At 38.5% G+C, this 23,507-nt stretch overlaps 2 long non-coding RNA genes across 2 annotated transcripts in view; both read right to left on the bottom strand.

Moving 5' to 3' along the window:
• The window catches only part of LOC135412942 (uncharacterized), an 87,699-nt gene that overhangs the window by 49,676 nt on the left and 14,516 nt on the right, over positions 1–23,507 (bottom strand). The window lies entirely within an intron of this gene.
• LOC135417145 (uncharacterized) lies at positions 592–5,649 on the bottom strand. Its single transcript, XR_010431940.1, has 3 exons — positions 5,587–5,649; positions 4,455–4,612; positions 592–1,880 (listed from the first exon to the last, which is right to left on the bottom strand). It is a non-coding gene; the product is annotated as an uncharacterized LOC135417145 (long non-coding RNA).

Raw genomic sequence — 23,507 nt, 5'->3', positions numbered from 1 at the left:
GAAGTGCACTTATTAACAGCGCTTTTGTTTGCATTTCTGATTGCTTCCTTCTAATTCTTTGTATCGACTATTACAGCCAACAGGAGCCCTGGTATAACTCTGACTCCAGTTCATGGTTTGTTTAATTCAGGGGAGGCACCTGGGAGCCTGACAAGTGGGGATTTCTGCAAGTAAGAGTGATACAGAGCTCAGCAAACATGCCGCATCAGCATAATGCCGGGTCTGCACATCTCGTATGGCAGCGCCGACCCTTTCTCTTCCCTCCATCCCTCACTCCTATCTGATTACGTTTGAACAGCTAGAGGGGTGATGAATGATGAATTAAGTCTCCATTCCAGCACAATCCTGAATGCAGACATGTATACCATTCAAAATTTTTGGTTATTCTATGTCAAGCTCCAGAAATCAGGACGAAGAATTTGCAGTGCAATACTAGTAGGGGGGAAAAAAAATCAGCCTGTCTCGTCTGCTGACGATGATAAGATTGGCTGCCTAAATTCTCCAAAAGCAGCCTTCAATTTTTTATCTAGCTATTTATAGAAAACTGCAGAAACAGCTGAGCTGAGTGAAGTGATGTCACTTTTGCTGGGAGGACGGCTCGCTCGGTGGCGTGCCAGGGCGACAGTGTGCTGGAGGCTGGGGCCGCAGCCCCACTGTGCGAGGAGCTGGAAACATGGGCATTTTTCAGCTCGGCTGATCAATACGGCATTGATGGCTCTCAGCTGACCTTCTACCCCTCCAGAATAGCAATGGGCAGGCGCTGCATCTTGCAGGCTGCGAGGGCTGCCGCGTGTTAGCTACCAATTTTACAATCGATCAAAAGTCATCTTTGTCAATAAAGGTGGAGATTTCAAGCAACGGCAGGCAATTTTGGAAAGGTCAGGGCTGGGTTTTTATTTGTCTGACCTCTGCTTTCAAGCACAAGCGCAGTCCCTTATACCCATTAACAGTAGTAAGAAAATTTAAGATTTTTTTTCTCCCTCTTCCATGTATTTTTAGTAAGCCTTTGGGCATTTTCCCTGTCCCTAAAAGAATACGGTTGCGTGGCAACGTCCCCGGTTGCCATGGAGACTCGGTGTGTAAGCAGCTGCCGCAATCAGCATTAACTCTGGGCTCGCAGGTTTGTCATTCCAATGCATAGGGAGGGGGAGACAAATAGGACAGCAGCGCAGTGCCGTAAAAGGGAAGTCACCTAGATAATGTCACTCACAAACATATGTTCCCCAATTATTCTTTCCACTGTTTTATTGCCGCAATTATAGCTAAACTAAGATTACAAAATTATATGGTTTTAATTTGCCTCCGTCGACTATGTTTCACTTCCATTAAAATGAAGACTAAACCCATTTAAGGAGCAAACTGTTGGCTTTGCAAGGGATGGCGGATTTTGGTTTATCGGTGGGTATTTCGAGGACAAGGTAAAAATAATACCTCTAAGAATCTTGATATCTAGGCAAAATGAGGCAGGGCCCTGGGTAATAGAGTGCCTTTTTCTTTTGTGCTGCCTTGAACCCCACAGCACAGCCACCACCAGTGATGCTAACTGGGACCATCCTCCTCCTCTTCCCTCCCTGATGCCCCTCCCCTCCAAAAAATATTTGGAAGTTTTACATTTAACCATCTGAAAGTCTGGCTCTGGGCTCAGCCTACTGCCTGCTATAGCATCCTCGACACATCTTGTGAGATCTCTCTGTTTGAAGACCCCTGCAATAAACAGACACAATGGGGTTGACTTCAAAATGAAGTAACGCAGCATTAACCCTGAATTTCCTTGCATCGGCAGTCTTCAGACTATCGTTTCATGTTGCTCAAACATACTTTATTATCTTTGTCTTGGAAGAAGTTTCATTTTGCTCGGTGGCTGGCTGGCTGCTCCTGATCTTATTTAAAAAAAAAAAAAACAACAAAAATAAAATACATTAAGAAGTGTATGGCAGGTGATGAAATGCTATTCCACAGCTATTCTGCAAAAACCTACAGTATGGTAGTAAGGGACTTCTCTTTGGATTTTTTAATGTATAGGTGGAAGCATTTAATCAGTGTTAAATACACACATTTGCACAGCTGTGCTGATTCAGTTGTGTAAGCTAGAATCTACTCACAATTTAAAATATTAGGCCACGGAGTGATGCTGGCTCCCTCAGAAACAATTCCATGTTATGTGAAAAAGTGGTTTAAACGAGGAGATAAACATAAACTCGACATTCAGATCCATATGATTAATTTACCAACTTTTTCAAACAACCAGTTTTTGACCCTATTAAATCCTTCCATTATATAAGGGCATTTATTACTGTGGATTTGCATAATTAAAATATACATGCCAAGTCACCAATTTTATAACCTATACTTACTCAGATTCTTATTAAGACTTGCGTGAGAAACCCAGCTCTTTTGGATATCATTTTAATTAAAAGACAAACATAGCAGGGTATCTTTTTCTAAGGGAATCTACTATCAATATCAAATTGCAGCTAAAAATATATTTTCATTTTTCACTCTGGTAGAAATGGCAGAACACGTATCTGTTGTGATTTGCAGGGTAAAACCCATGTTCCTTAGAAGACACCTTGCATGCCACCATTTAGACTGAAACTTCTTTCTGTGATCAAGTTACAGTATATAAACCTCTGAAAATAGGGATTTATAATGAAAATATGACTAGACCCTTCACTACAAAAATGTTAGTGGGTGATGTTATAATATACAAATCCAAATAGAATACAGTGACCTATTTTCAAAACCAGGCCAGGGAAAATGACATGGGGAAATTGAATTCCTTGCCCTTACTTTAATAGTGTCCTGTCATGCAATCTTCAAATCAGGACAGGTGATCATTGCAAAACAATCCCTAACCCAAGGGACAGCAGGTACATTCTCAGCACTAATACCTTGGGCCCATCACACTACTTACAATAATTGGCTGATTGCAGAGGGCAGGTATAGACCATTCAAATCAAAAATATCCTTGGACAAGGGGAGATTTTGCCCTTTTTAATGTTAGAGGCCAAAATAAACCTTAAAACTAAATTCTGCCCTATTTTGTTGTATCATTAAAAATAGCTGGCAATTGGAACAACAAACTGTGCTGCTAAAAATATGATGGTAGTTATGCAGGAATATTTAAAATAGATTAGCATATGGATTAACTTAAATTCAAAACTGGCTTTAACCCTTCGATGACTACAGTCTGATCTCCAAACAGGGCAATTCTGCAGCTTTAAAGACAAACTTAGCTCCTGAGTGTCCAAAAAATATTTGTGTGGTAAAAGCAAGCGTGGCCGCTACTGTTTGCATTTATAGCAGGGACTCAGTGGTATCTAAAGAAATTTAGGCAGATGAAGTGGTTTATGACTTCTCTTACCATATCGTCATTTTAGTTTTTTTTAATAATGTCTATTTCAGAAGCTCTTAATTTATTGCTAAAAGCATATTCAGGAGCTATAGAATAAGGCCCTAGAAATTAGTTTAAGGGAAATATATAAGGCTGCAACTTTGTGTAGCTGTACTAAATCTAACAGAAGCGAGCAAAATATTTGCAAGGCAGCGTAGAAAAACTCAAAATTGAAGGAATTGCATTATGTAATAGAAAATAAGTTTTCTTAAAGTAAATACATTTTTCGAGCAACAAACAACAACTATTTCCCTGCTGAAAATAGCTTATTTTTATCAAAATAATCCAGTTCACTAAAATAAATTACCTTTGCAGCAGGCACTCAGAATTCATATTTTATTGCATGTCATTTGCAAAATCCAGTATTTTGTTGAATTTGTTGAGAAATCAGTATTTAAGTAAGGTCAGAAATCATGTGAAATGGATAGTCCCGAATTTAAAATGTCAGGTTTGCAAAATTCTTCTTCCAATCTCATTTTTTGTCAATTGTAAGATAGCTATTTGTGATTTAAATAACTGTAATGTTTAAAATAAAGCAGTTTTCAAAGTTTTCTGTTCCAGACCAAACACAACCATTTTCACTAAATCGTTCAAGACACTTTCCCCACAGCGGCCTTATTTTTAGTCACCACAAACTGAAACCAAAGTTTAGGTGTTTGCATTTGTTTGTTTGTTTTTAAATATGGATTCCCCTAAATTATTGACGCTTTTTTTTTAATGCTGGAGATTTATATCGTGTTTTATGGGAGAAGTCTGTTGTTTGCTAAACTGACGAATATTAGATGTTTGACTGCTTTAACCAAAATATTTGCATTAAAATTGCTGCAGTGGTGATAAGGCTTTTGGGGCTTGTTTTTAAGCAAGATAACAATCAATTACTCTCATCTTTTCAAATAAAATCTTTTGAAATAGAAATTTACTGAATTGCTAAAAATATTTGGGAAAAAGTAGCCTGAGACCCACAAGCAACATTGCTTGGAAAATCTGCTGTGCACAATGGCAAATAGCTGAGAGCGAAGTGTCTCTTCCTATTTCAGGAAGGAAATATTCCCTGAAACACCTGAAGTTCCTCCTCAGTCTGGGCACAGAGAAGTCCTGTGAAAGTTCTAAATGGGAAGCTGGATTCCCTTCCAAGGGGGAGACATAGGACTGTGACAGAGCCAAAGGAAGACAGATTGACACTCCCCAGTGTGCACCTTCTTTCTGCTGAGGCTTTCCCTACAAAACCAGAAAGAGTCAGGCAAAATGCTCCTACAAAAAGCAAGCTTTTGGCAAGCAAAGGACTGCATACAACTCTCTGCTCCCAGCTCGTGCTGACGTGTCATCCTGCAGACAGCCAAAGAGGGAGAAAAGTTACTGCCAGGCCTACTGGGTAACTGCCTTTGCAAACAGAGGGATGAAAAACCTTGTTTCTACAGGAACATAGCTAACAACACTCATCTTTTTGTTCCTGCACAGAAACATGCCAGGCAAAATTCCTCCTGGAAAAAGTATTTTCCTAAGATGAAATGCACATCAGAAGCACCAGTAAGAGCAGTGCTTCGAAACCTAATATGGATGGTAGAACCTAGGTACTACTGACCTTTACAAAGACACAAGAAGAAAAGGTAAGTATGGCATCCAGCAGCACTAAACCTTTCTTTTAGGATGTTCTGTGAACTGAGGTTACCTCTCGAACTACTTAAAATAGGGGAGGGAATTGCCTGAAGTGTTAGCATGTAGATGCTGCATCAAGATCCTAACATTGAGGAGTGGCAGGAGGCAGAGCAGAGAGTAGAATTTCTGGCAAAGAAATTTAATGGTTATAATTTGTTCCTTACCTTCAATTTAAATGTAGTTTATACTCTAACATGTATCCTTTAAAAAAAGGTTTCTGATCTCTAATGAAGCTTTCGGTTCATTTGGAAAGGAGAAAGATCATAGATGTTATGGATTTCATTCAAAGTCAGTTAATAAAATCTCCTTTATCCAGTATCGTTTTGGCATAATCAGACAACCTTGTATTGCTATTATCAGATGAACCTGCTCCAGTACAAGGATTTTATTACCTGTACATAAGGTTTCAGGGAAAATATTTTGGGAGAGACAATGATTGTTGAAATAAATGTGAAACATAAAACATCTGAATGTTTCCCCATGTAAAAGTCACTGGTATAAAAGATTATAATTAAAAATATATATCTTCCACTTACATAGCAAAAGAGCTGTAACATCCTGACATTCTGAGGCTAGTGCTCATCTTTTCTGCTTTTAAAAATCAAATGAAAACTGTAAGAGTTTGTTCTCCAGTTATAAACGTGTGAGGCTCTTTGCCTCGTGCACATACATATCTATATATGCATAGGCAGACATGCACGCGTGCATGCACGCGCGCACACACTGGAAAGACGCTTTTGTCTCGGGGGCCATTTCTGCTCTTCAGAGATCATAAGGCTCTTAGTTAATATGAGGAACACACAGAACAGTTATAATATTTAAAACTACCATTTTCCTTTTATATATGTATGATGGCAACTGACGGCCATTAGGGAAAAAACCCACAAAATATGTTTTTTATAATTCAACTAATAACTTGAGTAAAACATATCATATTTTTCGGTTAATTCTCTCCTTTTCTCCTCAGAAATAAAGAGTGTGTTGTTGGCACTGAAATTTCCACCAAATCCTATGCTGTATTTAACATGGCTCTTAGCAGGTTAAATCATAAATATACACACAAAATTACTAAAAGTTAGCATTTAGTATATATTCTTTTTTCTTCCTAGGTAGTCTGTCTCTTTTTCATTTGTTTGGATTTTTTTTCTAGCTTTTTATAGTGATTATGATAATATTCTCTTTTATGCTTTTATTGTGTTTTTAGAATCTATTCTCCATTATCAAAGACGCTACTGAGGGAAGACACTTTACAGAGATTATTAGATTTCAGGAATAGTCCAACATTGTTCAGAGCTAATAAAACAACAGGACAACTGCAACAGTAACAATACTTGGGCTTCGTGTGAAAATGGTTTTTAAGTCTGTGCCCTAAGCAACACCAGTCATTCATTCATTTAGTAATAAAGATTGCACTTCAACATTGCTGTGTACTAGAGACAAAAATTATTAAGAAAAGTTATAAAACTCTTGCAAGGGCAGAAACAAATCACAGTTCCAGTTCAAGCTTATTTTTCAGCACTATACAGTTTAAATGCTTACATGTGTTATCACAGCACCTTTGTAAATTGCTGCACAAACATCTCACGCAGATATTAATCTGCTGGAGACAAATATTATATATATTTCTATAAATGGGCAAGAGAGAGATACAGATGCTGATGTTGAGAAAAGTCAACATCAGAGAATTTTTATAGGTACTGAACCTCCCTCAAAAACCTACTGGAAACAATTATTCTATACCCATTTTACTGGTAGACTGAGATGGGGCATGGTTTGCCTTGACCAAGGGCCATTTAGTGAGCAAGTTCCAGAAGTCGATCCACAACTGGGAGTATGAGACACTGAACCCCTGCACAAGGAAGAACAGACAGAGACATCACCGAGGATTTCAGGAGACAATAATTACCTCCATGTGTATTAAGCAACAGCTCACTCCAGGTAAGGCTGGAAAACTGGTACCTTCCAGCAGTGAGCACACAGCTATGTCAAGCTGCTCAGGCCCTTCTGACAATTTGTTCTTGGGCTGTGGTAATTATTACACCTTGGAATTTCATATATGAAATTTTGGGGAGCCCCTAATGGCTGCAGGAGCCTTCCATGGTCATGTACAGTATCCTTAGTAAGCAGTCTAGGGAATTGAGACAGATGAACAGTGGGGTGACACTGACCCAAATGTATCCCTATTTTTGTATATTTTTACAGGAGAAGCTTAATCAGATTGAAAGCTGCTTTTGTCGGCTTTCACAGTAAATGGCTTTTAACAAAAAGGGGAGGGGGATATTCACAGAGCAATGGCAAGAACAGAAACTGGAGGTTTGAAAGACCCACCAGGAGAGGGAATTCAGCCCACTTATATTAAATCAGCTGGTTTTTTTTTTTCTCTCCTCCTCCTTCCCCTCCCCCAAGGATCTGGTACCCAAAAAGAAAATGATGTGAATCCATTTTCAGTGCTGATTTCTTTTAATCCTGCAGATCAAAACCATTCCAGAGTTTCTGAATGCTTTTTCATTCTAAAGGTAAAACATTTCACAAGAAGATGTGAGAAGTAAGTCTTTCCAATCAGGGATTTTAAACTCAGTTGCTTGCAAAATATAATGAACTTCAAAAAAATCATAAAGGGCCTAAATCCTGGAGACAATGGGGGTTTTGCCATTAATACCTAAAGCAGCAGGATTGTGCACAGAGTAATCAATTGCCCAACAAGGCCCTGGGAACACAATCAAGAAAGGAGGCTACAGGAACATACAATATTTCACATCTAATAAATGGTCTTTTGAGATTACCGACATATAGAGTAGCAATAGAGAGAAAGACTATAATGCTAAAGTAGGGATTATATATATCTGTCTCTCTGTCTGTCTCTCTATCTGACTGTCTGTCTGTGGGTTAGAATTTTAACAATCATTTTTATATAAAATGTCAACAGGAAGAATGCTTCAGCACTGGTTTGCTTCAATTTAAATCCTCATTCTTTAAAAGCATAGTAAAGACTATTCTATCTTCAAGAGGGACGAAGGTAGGGGAGAAAGACGCAGCGTGTCTTTGATAGACTAATCAGACTGGCTCCTAACAATACCTGTCTTGGGAAAGCTAAGGGACTATAATAAAACACTTTAAATACGCCTTTGCTGTCAGATGCTGTATTCTTTCAGTATTTATTTTACTAACAGTGTTATTTACAGTAAATTTAGTAAAATAAAATTAGACCAGCTTCATTACTACATGTTAATCAAGTTTTAGCCTTAAAATAGTGCTGAAATAGCTGTTCCTTAATAAACAGAAAAACTTCCAAATGGTAAAATATCTACAGCACTCTCTTCCAAATTCAGTATGCAAGTGTAATCTTTTTATAATTACAACAGCCAAAGGATTATATTCTCAGGCAAATCATACTGGAAGTGATGACTGAAAGAGGAAGAGCAGATTTCAGTTGGGTTCTCTCTTCCACCTCAGTCATTTTTTTGGTCAGATTCTTCCTTCTCTTTCCCCTTCCTTTCCCCCCAAAAATCCCTAAATTTTCTGATTCTTAACTGTCACTCATTAAATCTTTAACTGAAAACCAAATATGGATTGTTCCCTCAACCTGGCCTCAGGGCGGATCTGCACAAAATGGTAGGTACAATATGTTCATGTAACAATTAGGGAGACTGTTTCTACTTCGTGTAGCGCTCTTAGCACAATGTCTTAGGCTCCTAATCACAACCTGTATCCCCTTGCCATTTTTAACCCAGTGTCCAGCTCATCTTTCAGTTCAGTTCAAGAAATAAAATTAGTCTCACTGTCCTCAATCACAACAAATTATAATTATTAATGCTTAGCTTTGATTTTATTCTCATAAAGTATCTTATCAGTGAGCTGCAGCTGCTTTCCTGAATTCAGAGAAAATGCCAGTTATTAATTATAGTATCATATATCACCCATATATATGATCATATGTATATATATCAGTCTGCCTAGATTACAGTAATGTGCTGATTCTCTGAGCCTATGGGGAAGGAGAATGTGCATGGGAAGGGGTAAAAGTAAGCATCTGATGTGATTACAGTTCTGATTAGCATATAAACTCTGTTAAGTTCCTTCTACTACCTTTATAAAATTAATATCTTATGTTTTGGTTGGCTTTTCTACTCTCACCTTTTCCTGACAAATAACTTGAATGAGGACTGATTTTCAAATAACTTTTTTCAAAACAGAAAGGTTGCAGTTATGCTTTCCAGTATCCCACACATACACATTAGGTAGCTTTCTCCCCTGGAGTGCCAGAAAAAAAACATGCATTCCTTCTTGCTACAAATCTGTAAATCTGAAAAGAAGAGGGCACATGAATAGGAAAGCTCTTTATAGAATAAAAAGCATGGGGTGTTATTAAGTAGGACTGTAAGCCCTATTCTATTCATAGTAATTAAAGGATCAGATCAGGTTAATGTGAGGACCTAGGTCAATAAAGTACTGTAGGTTCACCCTTTTTAATCCTTCTCAGTCCTATAGGCTGAGTTTCTGACTGCTCTCTTTGACTCACAACACTGTAATAGGTGACAGAGATGTGCAGAGAATTGTTGAGAAAAGTTGATGTTTATATCAATTCCACCATACATTTTTTGAGCTTGAGTGTCAGAAGGTGCTTGGGGTGAGGTAGCTGACAAACTGTAGTGCTATACCATTTTCATCGTGCCAGCTGGTAAAATAATTATAAGAAAAAGGTTGGATAATATTTTGGGTTTGAAGACTAAATTCATAGTGGTCTAGATAGTTTAAAAATGTTTTTCTATTAATTTTTCCATTGTTCTCTATGTGCAGATCCATACTTTAAAATCCCCTTCCCTTCTGTCACCCCCATTAGTGGGTGCCTGTGGCAGAACACGTCTGTGACTGAGCCCTGGGGCCATGAAGAGCTAGCATTTCAGAGCAGAGGTGTGCAACCTAGGGCAAGCAGTGTTCCTGCCCCTGCATTGCCTGGCGCAGTGGAAGAATTCATACGGTTCCGTTGGGTGAGGGAAGAAAATTTTGATGAGGAGCATCCATCTGAGCTGCAATGAACTTGAATTAGAGAACTAAGGATATCCCTGCCCTCCCTAGGTGTAGTTCTTGAAGCAATCATCTTGCCTATGGCAGCCAGCCAGCATAAATATCTGTTTTGAGGTAATCTGGAGGATCCCCAGTCCCTGCAGGTGTCAATCACGCAGGCCAGTTGCCCCAAAAGCATTGGTTGGACATTGCAGCATACTAGAGGTTAGGCTGATGGCTCTATCTGTAGGTTCAGTCTCACAAAATGAGTATGCCCCATACTCCTCTCTGAAAAACTCCAGCACCCCTCAGGTCCACAGTTAAATCCCTGCTGGCTTCTCTCAGGGTAGGGCTTTGCCATCTCTTCCTGTTTTTCTGACCAATATGTTGATCCAGATTTCTCCTGTAGTGCTGTCCATAAGGCATAAATTTTATGACACTTTTTCCCTCTCCTCTGACCCTACAAAGCTCTCATTATCTAAGGTATGAAATCAGTGAGAAATTGTGCTTTATGAACCACCTGGCTTAACAAAGCAGTGGATCCTGATGTTACACTTAAGAGTTATGGCTGAAACTGAGTGAAAAGAAAGATTCCACTCACAAACACGGATGTTCTTTTGCCACAGAACATTTGCCACAGTTCTTTTGCCTTATATTTATCTCTTGTGTATATTTGGATATTACTTTTTCTGAGACTTTTACTGCAATCTCTCCAAAGCTCACAGAACTGAACAAGAAAGCCCATGTTCATTAGGGTTTTTAAATCTTCCCCCAAAATATACCTGTTCTGATTTATAAGATGCATATGTGCACATCCACACATGGTATCCTACTCCCTATGTATTGTTTATTGTATGTGTATATATATTTTATACATATATATATAAAATGGCTCAAAGCGAATAGAAACATTTTTTCTGTTAATTTCCAGAAGTTTCTGGGAACTATTATTATCTCCATTAGCATTTATCAGAATATCTCCAGGAAAGTTAGAACTTCTGGAATTTAAGTGACTTGTTATATGGTCCCCAAAATAATAGGTAAATTGAAGCCACAGAATTTTAAGGATTACATTTTAATGCAAGATATTGTGTTCTCTATTCACATGTGATAAATCAGTGCAGGAGAAAGCTAAACCTCTGGAGGAGAAAAATATGCCATAGTGCATGTTTGCCCTCTGCATTTTCTCCTTTTCATATCTCTGTGAGCAGTTTATTAAATCTTTTTAAAGACAAAACAAAACCCAAAACCAAACAACACTATGGTAGGGAAAAAATCAGTAGCTTTAAAGACTGAGGCAGAAAAGATAGAAGGGAGAGTCCATTATGAAAGCAGAGGCCATCCCAAGAAACTGAGAAAAATAAAAATAAATAAATAAATAAAAAGAAAAACACCAAAAATATTAGTATTTGAATGATGTGAACTCTGGTAAACGCCAGCATGCAATATGGCAAAAACGAATCAATCAGTTCAGCTTAGTTCAGCCTCTGCAACTGGCCATCTGGCGTGAAATCAACCAAATGTAGCCCTGCATATTCATCTTCATTTTCACAAATACTCAGGAGAATGTCATTCTAGGGCAAAATAAAATTAAATCACCATAATTTTTAAGACATCTTTTCCTCTCGTGCTCTCCTGAGATTAGTGTGTTTATGTGAGACTACTCATTGCTGTAGGGTTAGCAGGTAATTTCTAAGGGGGTACTCTCTCTTGTACTTAAAATCACATTTCACTTACTCAGGACACTTAAGCATAGATTTTGTGGTAAACATTTTGAAGCAAAGATCACATGGGAAGTTACTGTGGCTACATGGACAGATTTTTCCCCCAGGGTCAATAGAGAGGCATTCTGCATTTGGCTTCCACAGCCATCCCAACAATACACCTGTGTGACCTACTGATGTTGTGGGACCACACTAGATAGACCTAAGGGCAAGTCTGGGCACTTAATCCTTAAAGCAGATAATGTAAAGCAATGGATGCCTGAAGAGTGAGGCCAGAACCAAATATCAGCTGTGATTAAGACTGTTACTGATTTGGTACACATTTTGTCTATACAAATCACAGTGATGAGCACAGGGTAGAATAGTAACCAATATGAAAAAAAACAGGAGAAAGAAAATGAGAATGGGCGATGGATGGAACCTCTATGTGTCATCATCATGTTGAGTTAGAAACTACAAACTACAAACAAAGTTAGAAACTACACTACACAGCACAGTCCTTTATTCAAGGTAATAAAAAAAAATGCTGGTCAGGATAGATTATTTGGGACTTTATCTTTTAAGTGCTTGAATTAAACCCTAATCATAGTCCATCTAGAAGCCTTACTCTTAGGTTTGTCTATTTGTTTGATTGAGTTAGGTGTTCCCAGAGCTGAGTTAGCTGTTTTGGTTTGGGTTGGGGATGGGAGGGAGGAGTTTGATTTGGGTTTAAGATTGGTTGTTGAATACTTGCTTTCTTGCAGCATTCAAAGTATATTACATTTAAAGAAATTGAACAAATTTATTTAAAGTTTGGCTAACAAATGACTTCTTGAGCCTATCTTCTGATGTTGATGTTTTCTTCACTAAGTACTACCTTATCAACAAAAAAGAAAAAAAAGCCTTAAGGTGCTTCTCTTGATGCCATCTCTTTGCTCTTGTCCTAGAGCTGTCCTACTTCATTTGATAAGGGATAAAGAAATGCCTGGCCTCATTTGAATAAATATGTTAAGCAAATGTTAAACAAGATGCATCAAAAGGCAATAAATACCTTACAACTTCAGGCTGCTCGGAAACACTAGCTCAACATGGAACCACGTTTCCACTCAGACAGGGAACATGAAATAGCTAAGGCCAGTTAATCTACTTCTATCTGTCTGTCTTAAGGATTTAAACTAAAGCCTGTCGCTATAGTATCTGACAGAAATCCTTCCTCATCTATTTACTTATGCTATATAAAAAACTGTTAATTCTAAAAAGGCCTCCTGTAAAACCTAAATATAGTATATACAATTAAATATAGTATTACTGATTTGATTTTTCTTCTGAATAGTTAAAAAAATTCTTTTATTTTGTTCTGTTGATTTCAATTTGGTTTTGTTTCTTAACTAGAAAAGGCCAGAATTACAGTTATTTTTGCTTTTGAAACCTTGATTATATTAATAAGTTAAAATAGGTTTCAGGCACCATACAACAATAATTTTATTTCATTTTCACATCTATCTGAAGTTTTATAATCACAAAACAATAATATGTTGAACAGAGTATAGTTCCACAAAAAACTCAAAACCAAATCCAAACACAAAAAAAACCCACATGCACACACACCTAAAACACAAATTCTTGGCAAACATTAGACTTGAGAATCTCTTCCAGTTCTCATTTCTATTCAGAAATATCACTGTGCTCATGAAAATTGCTACAGTTCTACTTATGATTGTTTATTTTAGTATGTCACCAAAAAGTAAGTATTTACAAGAAATAAAGTAAGCTGTTACAAAATGTTTTATACTTGTTCTTCAATTTTTGCACATTATCATTTTACTGTTTACATATTGGTATATTAGCAAAATGACAACTCTGTTTTTAGATTAAAACCAGACATTTATAAAGCGTGCCACGTAGGATTCAGAATGCCTAATTCTGAAACTGCCTTTGCCAACTATGTGACACAAAATTTATGTTTTATCTTCAGTTATGGAGAGGTTTGAAATAAATATTTTGTGCTGTTCAGAGAAAAAGCTGATGCATCACTTCATAACCTCTCAGATAGCCTTTACACAAACAGTGCAAACTTATCTAAGGCCATAGTAATGGTTTCAGCAACTATAAACTACAAGACCAGTCTCATCTTAAGCATCTCAAATCTGACCTTCTATGACAGAGACAGCTTTCTGTTTAGGATAACTTCCCTTACAAGCTTTTACTTGCTTCAGTACTTCCTGAGAATAAGAAAACCAGTTTGTGATTGCTGTACTAAAGCTTTGTATTTTGTGTTAAATACATGCATTTTTGCTAACATGTGGCAAGTTTTTGCTTCCTTACTTTTTTTTTCTAGAATGACAAGAGATCCTAAGATCTAGAAGAGTGTGGTCCTCCTCTCATTTCAGCATAGTCAAAGCATCTATTTGCATTTTTCCCACTTGTTTCTATTGCCCACAAATCAGTACAATCGTGTAATGTACAGCATACAATATTCTACAAGGTAGAATGCTAATACTCTAAGAATACTAGAAATTCATACTTAGAGTCATATAAACTAGTCATATATTATAAGGAATGATTTAAAAAAAAAGCTGTAGAACAATTTTTACTGTAATTGTGCCAATGTTTTGATATTTAGTAGGCTTTTCTTCTTTACTAAACTTGTGTTTGAACTTTCTCAACTTGAGAGAAATAGTAAAATTGATATTGACTCAAAACAACAGGCTAGTTTTATTTCTTCATAAATAAAACAATTGTTGCTTTATAATTTGTCATCCATATAATATTGGTTAGTATTTCTAATTAATTGCCTCACAGTTTTCCAGAAACTCTTTGAACAGGCTCAACTAAAAGAGCTCATTAAGAGGAAGAGCTTGCAAACATAACAGAGAAAATTGTAATCCACATTTTATTGATATTTGGCCTTCAAGTACAATTCTTGCCTGTAACATTCAGTCTTTTAAAATCTGAACATCAAACATGATTAATTGAACACAAAGCTGGATCATGTAGTTTTTAGCTCGTGTTAGGCCATCCTCAGCTTTACTGAGAGTGCAAAGTGAGAAAGACCCTTGCCATACACTGTTATGGAGCAAAGTGATGACAAGATGGAGTGGTACCCAGTGGGACTGGGACCAGTGCCTTAACGTATTTTTGAAATTGCAATACCAAGTAAACCTACTGAATTTTTTAACATTTATGTCAAAACCAACGTCACTGACACCGATAGGACACATGTTACTACACAGGTGATTTCCTAAAAGATCTTTCCTAAAAGACACTTTGAATAGGGGTCTGTTTCCAGTGGTTACAGTAAGTAAAATACCCAACACCTAACCAAGTATTAGGAGTCTTATAAAGCATTCACACCAACGACATATTCAGTACAGCAAGTTTAATCTTAGGTCTTTGCTACATCAGCCTATTAATACTATCATAGACTAGCAAGATACATTCAATGAGAAATTTAAACATTTGTGATAAATTACATAATTTCTATTTTTTCTGAAATTAAAATTGTTACCTATTTCCTATGAGCCATGTCATTTAGAAATTGGATGCTAGTCAAAATAAATATAAAATTCTTACTGATTACACCAAAAGATGACAAATATTTTGTGGTTCCACACAGCCTTTATTCACTGAGCAGCCAGTGCAAGAAGAAAAAAGACATTTAAAGGAATCAAATAGTTCGAAGTCAAACAAATCAGACAAACAAGTCTGAGCATAGCACTGCAGAAACATTTGAGACGTTTCCTCTGAAATTTGAAAATTAGACAGAACAATATCACTTCATGCTGCCCGCTACAAAAGTGTCAAGAATTCTTTCCCATTTCACTTACACCAGTGTTGTTGTGAAGCAACTCTGCTCAGAAGAACAGAAACACTTCAGTTTTACATTACTGTGTTAATGAAGTAAGACTTTGGCCCTAAGATTTAGGTCTTTCATTAGTAATTTATACCCTCATTAGGGATTTATAGAAATGGAAATCTAGGATCAAATGCTAATTGAGAATTGTCAGTTGTAAATAAGTGCTAACAAGATAAATTTGCTCCTGGTCACATTGAACAGAGACCTGCATTTTACAAAATGAAACTCTTCCTTTAATATAAAAACCCCAAAACTCTTGGGTTAGTAGTGTGCAAGGAACTCTGCTGCTCTCACACATGGCCCCTCATAGCCAGAGCCATGGCTACTCTTTCCTCTGCCAGCTCTCACAACCGATGCTGCATCCTCTAACCTCCCCCTTCACCCCACCCTTCACCCTCTACCTCTGCAGGGTGTGGATGTGGTCAGGACTGTGTATGTGAGATGTGAGGATTCTCTTTAGTTCCAGTGAAGACCCTTTGTGCTCTTGCACTAGTGCAAACAGAGAGAGAGAGACAGTCCTGGAAGAGCCCTGTGTGAGCAGTGTGTGATCAAATGGATGCTGCACGTGGTCACGTGTGATGTTGTGAATGGTCATGTGGGAGAGGAACTCACAACCTGGACAACCAGCTGGTCAAATCAACATGAACCGAAAGAGAGGTCTTCTCCCTAAGATGTGCCAGTCCTTCACAGACCAAACCCCACTGGAAAGAAACCCAAAGGGTACCAGAGAGGAACCAGAGCAAAACTTGTGCAGGTTTTTCACATGTATGACCAAGAGGCGAGACACAGGTCACCTCAAAACATGCAGCCACTAGTCAGTCTAGATATAGATTAGACCACAATACTGAGGTAAGATTTCAGTCTCTCTATATTCAGTGGAGATGGGTAACTGGAATTCTGATCCCTCAGTTTAGTTGAGTTTGGGCAGTATGACTTAGGTCACATCTGCAGCTGAATACTATTTTAATTTTAATCCAAGACAATATATAAATTACAAGAAAGACATGCCAATTTCTGGATGAGGCATCTGACTCATGTAAACCGGCAACAGTCAAACTGAAACTTGATCTCAGCATCAGAAAGAAAAATTCAGTTTTAATCCACCTTCCCATGCTCTTTTGGAGAAAAATAAGTCCTTCCTCACTCTGGATATTTTTTGCACTGAAACAGAACCTCTCACGCAGCCAGAACAAAGTGAATTCCACACAAGAGTCTAGTCATCACCAGGAACCATAACCACCACTCAAATTTACAATGGTTGCATATTATTTCTTGTGAAAAGGAATTCAACTTAATCTAGTGAATTGCTGTAGGCAGCTATTAAGAAACGAAACAAAACAAAGCATTTTATGTATTTAAGGGAAAAAAAATTATAATAAATTGCCAGTTTTGCTTGTTTGTTTGTTTTTAAAAAAGACATAATTCAGTTGTTTCAAAACTCACTAACGAAACAGCAACAAGAGGCAGAACATTCCCTGAAGAAACCCCCAGGAATATCCTCTCAAAACAGAGACTCTCTAACATAGCTGTTAGCTTTTCAGAAAAAAATAAATAAGATTTCTGGTTTGGATTGTTTTGGTTTGGTTAATACCAAGAGCTCCTAGTGATGGGCTGTCCACTCAACATTATGTACCTGAGCCAAAGACAATTTCTGGCTTGTATTTTACTGGGAGATTACTTACCATATGATACACTGAAACACTGCACAGTATAAAGTTTCATAAGAGAAATCTGTTGCTTTTTCCCGGGGTGACAGTCTCACCACCATCTTTTCTGCCTTTGCAATATCTTAATGCATCTTTTTTTGAATATCCATGGCTTCCCTCAGAATGGTTTTCTTTTATACTAATGTGCTACAGAATCACGGCTTCAAGTACAAAGGAAAAGGAGAAAAGAAGCAGAAAACTGCACTATGCCCCTTCATTAAACATGCTCCTCCAAGTGAAATGTGTCTCTGGCTTGGCTCAGAGGCACATCAAGAGTTTTCTCAATCTGCCCTGACCAGACAGTAAAATATTAATCTTGGGATTCCTTATTTCAACCAAAGCCTAAAAGAAAGGAGTGAGAAACAGAAAAAGAGAGGGAGACACAAACATTTCTTAGCTTAAATCTGATAACTATATGTATAACCCTTCTAGGTCAACTGGGTACACTGTTTCCCAGCTTCTCCTTGCTTCCTGAACTAGGGAGATCTTAAGTTAATAGCCTCTAGACTTTACAGTGTCCCAAAGAGGAAAATATCTTGGAGACAGAGGTACTGAATTTAAATTTCACGTTCCCACCACACTTTCTCAGGAAAAAAACTCAGGAGCAGTTAGTTAGGGGTGAGATAAGGAAAGGGTTTAATTGTGCCAAGGCAATAGATGTTACAAGACATGCGCACTGGCTGTGCTTGAGATGTTACATTTTATAATACCATCCGTCCAATCCCAAGTGTGTCCACCCTGTAGCCTTTGCTCTGGTCCACCTCCTGGTCCACCCCCTGAGAATTGGGTCTGGGGGCTTTTGGGACCACCTCTTCATCATCTTCACCATCTTCAGAGCACTTGGGATGGGGATCTCAAAGGAAGGTACCTAAGGCACCTAAACTTTGCTAATTCCAAGTGGAATCAGATACATACTCTAATGAAGGCAGTTTCATGAGTTTCATAGTATTAACAGAATATCTCCCATTTTACTCTCTAAGAACAGGTTCCTGAAACATAGAGAAAAAAATTTGGTTGAGATTTTTTTTTTTTTTTTGCTTCACTGGGGGTATGTTTAAAAAAAATTGATTAAGCACTCGTGTCTACAGAAATCAAAGTAATAAGAATGAGAAAAGTGCTCCTGTCCAGGCCTCTGCAAAACTAATGAACCCCTGCCTACTACTTGTATCCACCTTAGTACCAAAGGTGCACAACATCTTACTTTGTTTATTCTTTTTTAATGCTACTTTCCTAATCTTTAAAATATTTTTTTTATTTTTACATCTCTAAATGTCTATCCTATTTCATCCACTTTCTTAGTCTTTTTAATCTTCTTTTCTTTACACCGCAGGTCTCTCAGTCTTTCCCCTTATCCCAAAGCAGGGCACACCCTCCCTTTTCTCATGGCTAGACTCTATGATCCCCTCTCCAGTTCTCCTGCCTCTCAGCCCCACAGTTCGTATAGCTACAATTCCCTCCTTTCTCATGTTACCTCTGACAACTGAAAAATAATTTTCCTGGAAAGCAGAAGGACAATATTTTTAAATCAGTGATTTTAAAACTGATATGTCTCATTTCTTTGTGCAGTATCACATATGCTTGTGTTTAGATATTACCCAACTTTTAAAACCCATTACTATGAGGAAAAGAAAGTCACTGCTACTGTGGGCAGTCCTGGGTCCCACAATTTAGGAAAGATGTGAAGGTCCTTGAATGTGTCCAGAGAATGACAACAAAGCTGGTGAGAAGCTGGAAGGAATGTTCTATGATGAGCAGCTAAGGACTTTGGGCTTGTCTAGTTTGGAGAGGGGGGTGCTGACCTCTCCTCCCCAGTATCAAGGGACAGGACACATGGAAATGGTTTTCAAAGCTGCACCAGGGAAGGTGTAGAATTGACATTAGGAAGCATTTCTTTACTAAGAGAATGATCAAATACTGAATCAGACTCCCCAGAGAGGTGATTGTTACCCCAAGCCAGTTGGTGTTTAAGAAGCTTTTGAACAATGGCCTTAACAACAAGCTTTAACTTTTGGTCAGCCCTGAATTAGTCAGGTATTAGACTAGGTGATTGATGCAGGTCCCTTTCTATAGGTGATTCCCCTACAGGTATTTAGAGTGAGATTTCTGCACTGTGTCTTGTGAGGTTCCAACACATGATCATACTAACATCTTTTGTGTGAAAGAGTACAATTTTTAAAGCAAGTTGACACCATGAAGCACCCAAGCATAAACTCAGGAATATAGGTGGCTCTTAGACTTCCCAACCTGCACAGTAGAGGGGACCTGCAGTGAGTGCTGCTTGATCCTGGTCATCTCCTCTCCTGCAGAAGCTGTTTGCAGGCACACTGAACTCGGTTCATATTTTCTGGCCGTGATGGGGAGAAGCAGGGGATGCTACTCCCAAAGACATTTTCATTCCTGTATTTCTTGGCAGATTTTAGGCTAGTACAACTGCTCTGGGCCTGTGTTCAAAACTTATTCTCCTGCTGTAGCCATTTCCACAAATGCCCTTCATTCAGTATCTCATGTCTCTTCACCTTCAAACGTGGCTCACCTTACATGTATTTCCCAGAATCTGACAGAAGATGTCAAATACCTTTATTCAACCTTACACCTTGTGTTTGACCATCACTACAAAACCCCAGGTGGTCAAACCTTCCAACCACCACTATTTTCATAGCAATTTGGTCAGTCAGTAATAACTTCATGCAGCAACAACCAGCTACATGAGAGGCCATTGCAATACCCACCTGGCACCACTGTCCTGCACATGATGCTCAGTGGAGATGAATCAGTTCTTTTTCTCATAAACTGGGATTAATCTCAGTTGGTCAATAACACTTTATTTATCAATTCAATGTTTGTCACTTTAAACCTCAACTTTTAACCACAGTTGACACCAGGCAATCCTTGAGGTGGGAGAGTTGTCCCCTGCTTGGTATAATTTTGTAACCTACCACTGGACACAATGGAGCCTGTACCTTTTTGACGTATTAACTATCTTTAATCATAGCAAATTGCCATAGCTGGCTTGTCAATGTCCTCTTTATGATTTAGTTTGACCATGAAGATAAAAATATTATGACTGCAGAATGCAGCAATTAGCACTCACCTAGACCATGCAAAAAATAGTACTTGGTATATAGATCTTAATACTGTAACACAATTTATAATGAAATCTTTCCTTAAAATAAACTAGGTGTTTAAAAATACTGTAGGGACTATTCACGATTAGCTTCCATTTGAAGTCAGTATGATTCCTTGTACGAAATAAAGTAAGTGCATTTACTCCAGGCATCATACGGGGATACATAACTGCAGGACATTGCAAAATCAGCTGTGTTAGCATCAAGGTGGAACCTTCATTTCCTCTTCTGATTCTATCTCTTTTACTTTCTACTTTTGAGAAACCATTTCCCATTTAAATTAATAAAATTATTAACACAATTTATGCTACCATGAAGTATAGTTGGAATAAGTACCTCAGAGAAAAGATAATTAGAGAAGGAATCTACCTCATGGGATTTGTGGTCTAGAATGGTCTCCTCTCATAAAAATATTAACATCTTGTACACATTCCCAGCCTGCTTCTGAGAGGTGATGAGTGGACCCGTCAATGCAATAGCAAAGGGGTTTTAATTGAGGAAGAATCAGATTTAGAGATCTCCCACCTTAGGTAGGCCAGACCTATCCCTTTAATTGATATTGTCATCTTCAGAAAATGTAGAGTTTACATAAGTAAACATTCTCACTTTTTTTCCCTGTATTTGAACATTTATCCATATCATAGAACCACAGAATGACCTGGGTTGGAAGGGACTTTAAAGATTATCTAGTTCCAACCCCTCTGCTATGTGAAGGAACACCTTTCACTAGACCAGGTTACTCAGAGCTCCACTCAGTCTGGCCTTGAATACTTGCAGGGTTGGGACATCCACATCATCTCTGGGCAACCTGTTCCAGTGCCTCACCACCCTCACAGTAAATCATTTCTTCCTAATACCTAAACTAAATCTATTCTCTTCTAGTCTGAAACCATTCCCCCTTGTCCTCTTACTACATGCTCTCATAAATAGTCTCTCTTCATCTTTCTTATAAGCTCCCTTCAGGTACTGGAAGGACGCAATTTGGTCACCTCAAAGCCTTCTCTTTTCCAGAGGCTGAACAATCTAATCATCTTAGTGGCCCTTCTCTGGGCTTGCTACAACAGGTCAATGTCCTTCGTGTACTGGGGGCTCCAGACCTGGACGCAGTACTCTAGATGGGGTCTCACAAGAGCAGAGTAGAGGGATAGAGATGCACTTCTTTTAATGCAGCCCAGGATATGGTTGTGTACATTGCAAGTGCACATTGCTAGCTCATGTCCAGCTTCTCATCCACCCCAAGTCCTCAGCAGGGCTGCTCTCGATCTGTTCGATCTCCAGCCTGTAAAGATTCTGGGGGTTGCCCAAACCCACGTGCAGCACCTTGCACTTGATCTTGTTGAACTGCATAAGATTCCTACAGACCCACTTCTCAGGCTTGTCCAGGTCCCTCTGGCATCCCGTCCTTCAGATGTGTCAACTGCACCACTCAGTTTGGTGTCAAGTGTAGACTTGGTGAGGATGCACTCAATTCCTTTGTCTATATCATTAATATAATGGTCTATCTGTAGATCATTAATTATGATTACTCCTAACAGTATGACTGTATTTTTGATCACAGTCCATTTACACAGCACATAAGTTATCTTTGACTAACTAGGTAAATATTATCACTTGAAGTAAGGTTTTCAAGCTTGTGTGTAATGTTATTTATTGAACTTGTTAAAGAATATATCATCCTAAAAGAGAAGTAAAGCTTTATTCTGGCAAATCTGCTGCTTAACCCAGGTCTAACACCTCTACCGTGTGTACCATTTATACAGTGGTTGCAATCCCTTCCCTTTGTGCATCATAGGAGCAAACATCAGGCTGGCTGTGCAAGTTTTGAGCTGGCTTCCCGCCAAGTCTCCGAAACTCAACAACAGAGCCTGTTTCCCAAAGAGGAAAGAAAAAAAAGAAAAACCAAACAGCCAAAGCTATAGCAAAAAAAATATATTACACATATAAAACAGACATATACAGTGAGAATACTATATACCTATAACCCCAGAAACCCCAAAAAGCTTCTTAAAAGGGAAAAGGGGAAGGGAGAAGGGAAAAAAGGACAAAAAAAAGATGAAAAGGGACAGAAGCAAAACAGGTATGCACAACCTATGATGCTTGCTCGGCTGGTACTAAAGGAAAAAAACCTCAGGAGCAGTTAATGAGGGGTAAGATAAGGAAAGGGTTTAATTGTGCCAAGGCAATAGATGTTACAAGACATGCGCACTGGCTGTGCTTGAGATGTTACATTTTATAATACCATCTGTCCAATCCCAAGTGTGTCCACCCTGTAGCCTTTGCTCTGGTCCACCTCCTGGTCCACCCCCTGAGAATTGAGTCTGGGGGCTTTTGGGACCACATTTTCATCATCTTCACCATCTTCAGAGCACAAAGGGTACATAATCACCTAGTTTTTGACTCTGTTTTGTTGTTCAGGCCTAGATATGGGTGTTCTCTAAACAGCATAGGCCTTGCCTTGACAAGAGACTAAACATTGCCACTGAATTCAGGGGTAGATTTGATATGGGGAGCAGAGAATGGGGTAAGAGGGTTAAGGAATGTGCAAACTACTTGTACTACAGGGTAAGGGAATGAGGGCTGCTGCTTTCAAAATATACTTCTACTACTTATAAAACTTATAAGGCTTACAAAAATTAGAAAAATAAAAAACTAATAGGTGTTTAAGGTATCACCTAAAAATCCAGTAAACCAGCAAAATAAAGAACTAGGAAAATCTCGCCACTTCCCTTGAGAGAAGCAGGATGGCTGAACACGGCCCAGCACTCTCCCCTCACGCATGCCAGACAACAGCAGTCACTGCAGGCCTCAGCTCCAGATAAGCAAGACCGAGACAGGGACCCACCGTTCTTGAGAGCGAGCTCTCTTATCTACGCCTTATTTATATGTTGTGTTACGGAAAGGAAGAGCATGGAATACTTCCTTGGTCACCTTCCGAGTTCCTTCCTGGTTACAAGCTGGTCTCCAGGAAGGCCTAGGGTGAAAACTATCACACTGGTCAATGTTAATTCCAGCTAAATGCACTCTACTAGGGCAAATGAAGTGCAGACAATAATGTTGAGGTGA

The sequence above is a fragment of the Pseudopipra pipra genome, chromosome 1, assembly GCF_036250125.1.
Source record: "Pseudopipra pipra isolate bDixPip1 chromosome 1, bDixPip1.hap1, whole genome shotgun sequence".
In the NCBI taxonomy this organism is placed as follows: domain Eukaryota; kingdom Metazoa; phylum Chordata; class Aves; order Passeriformes; family Pipridae; genus Pseudopipra; species Pseudopipra pipra.
This window is presented reverse-complemented; position numbering and strand designations above follow the sequence as displayed.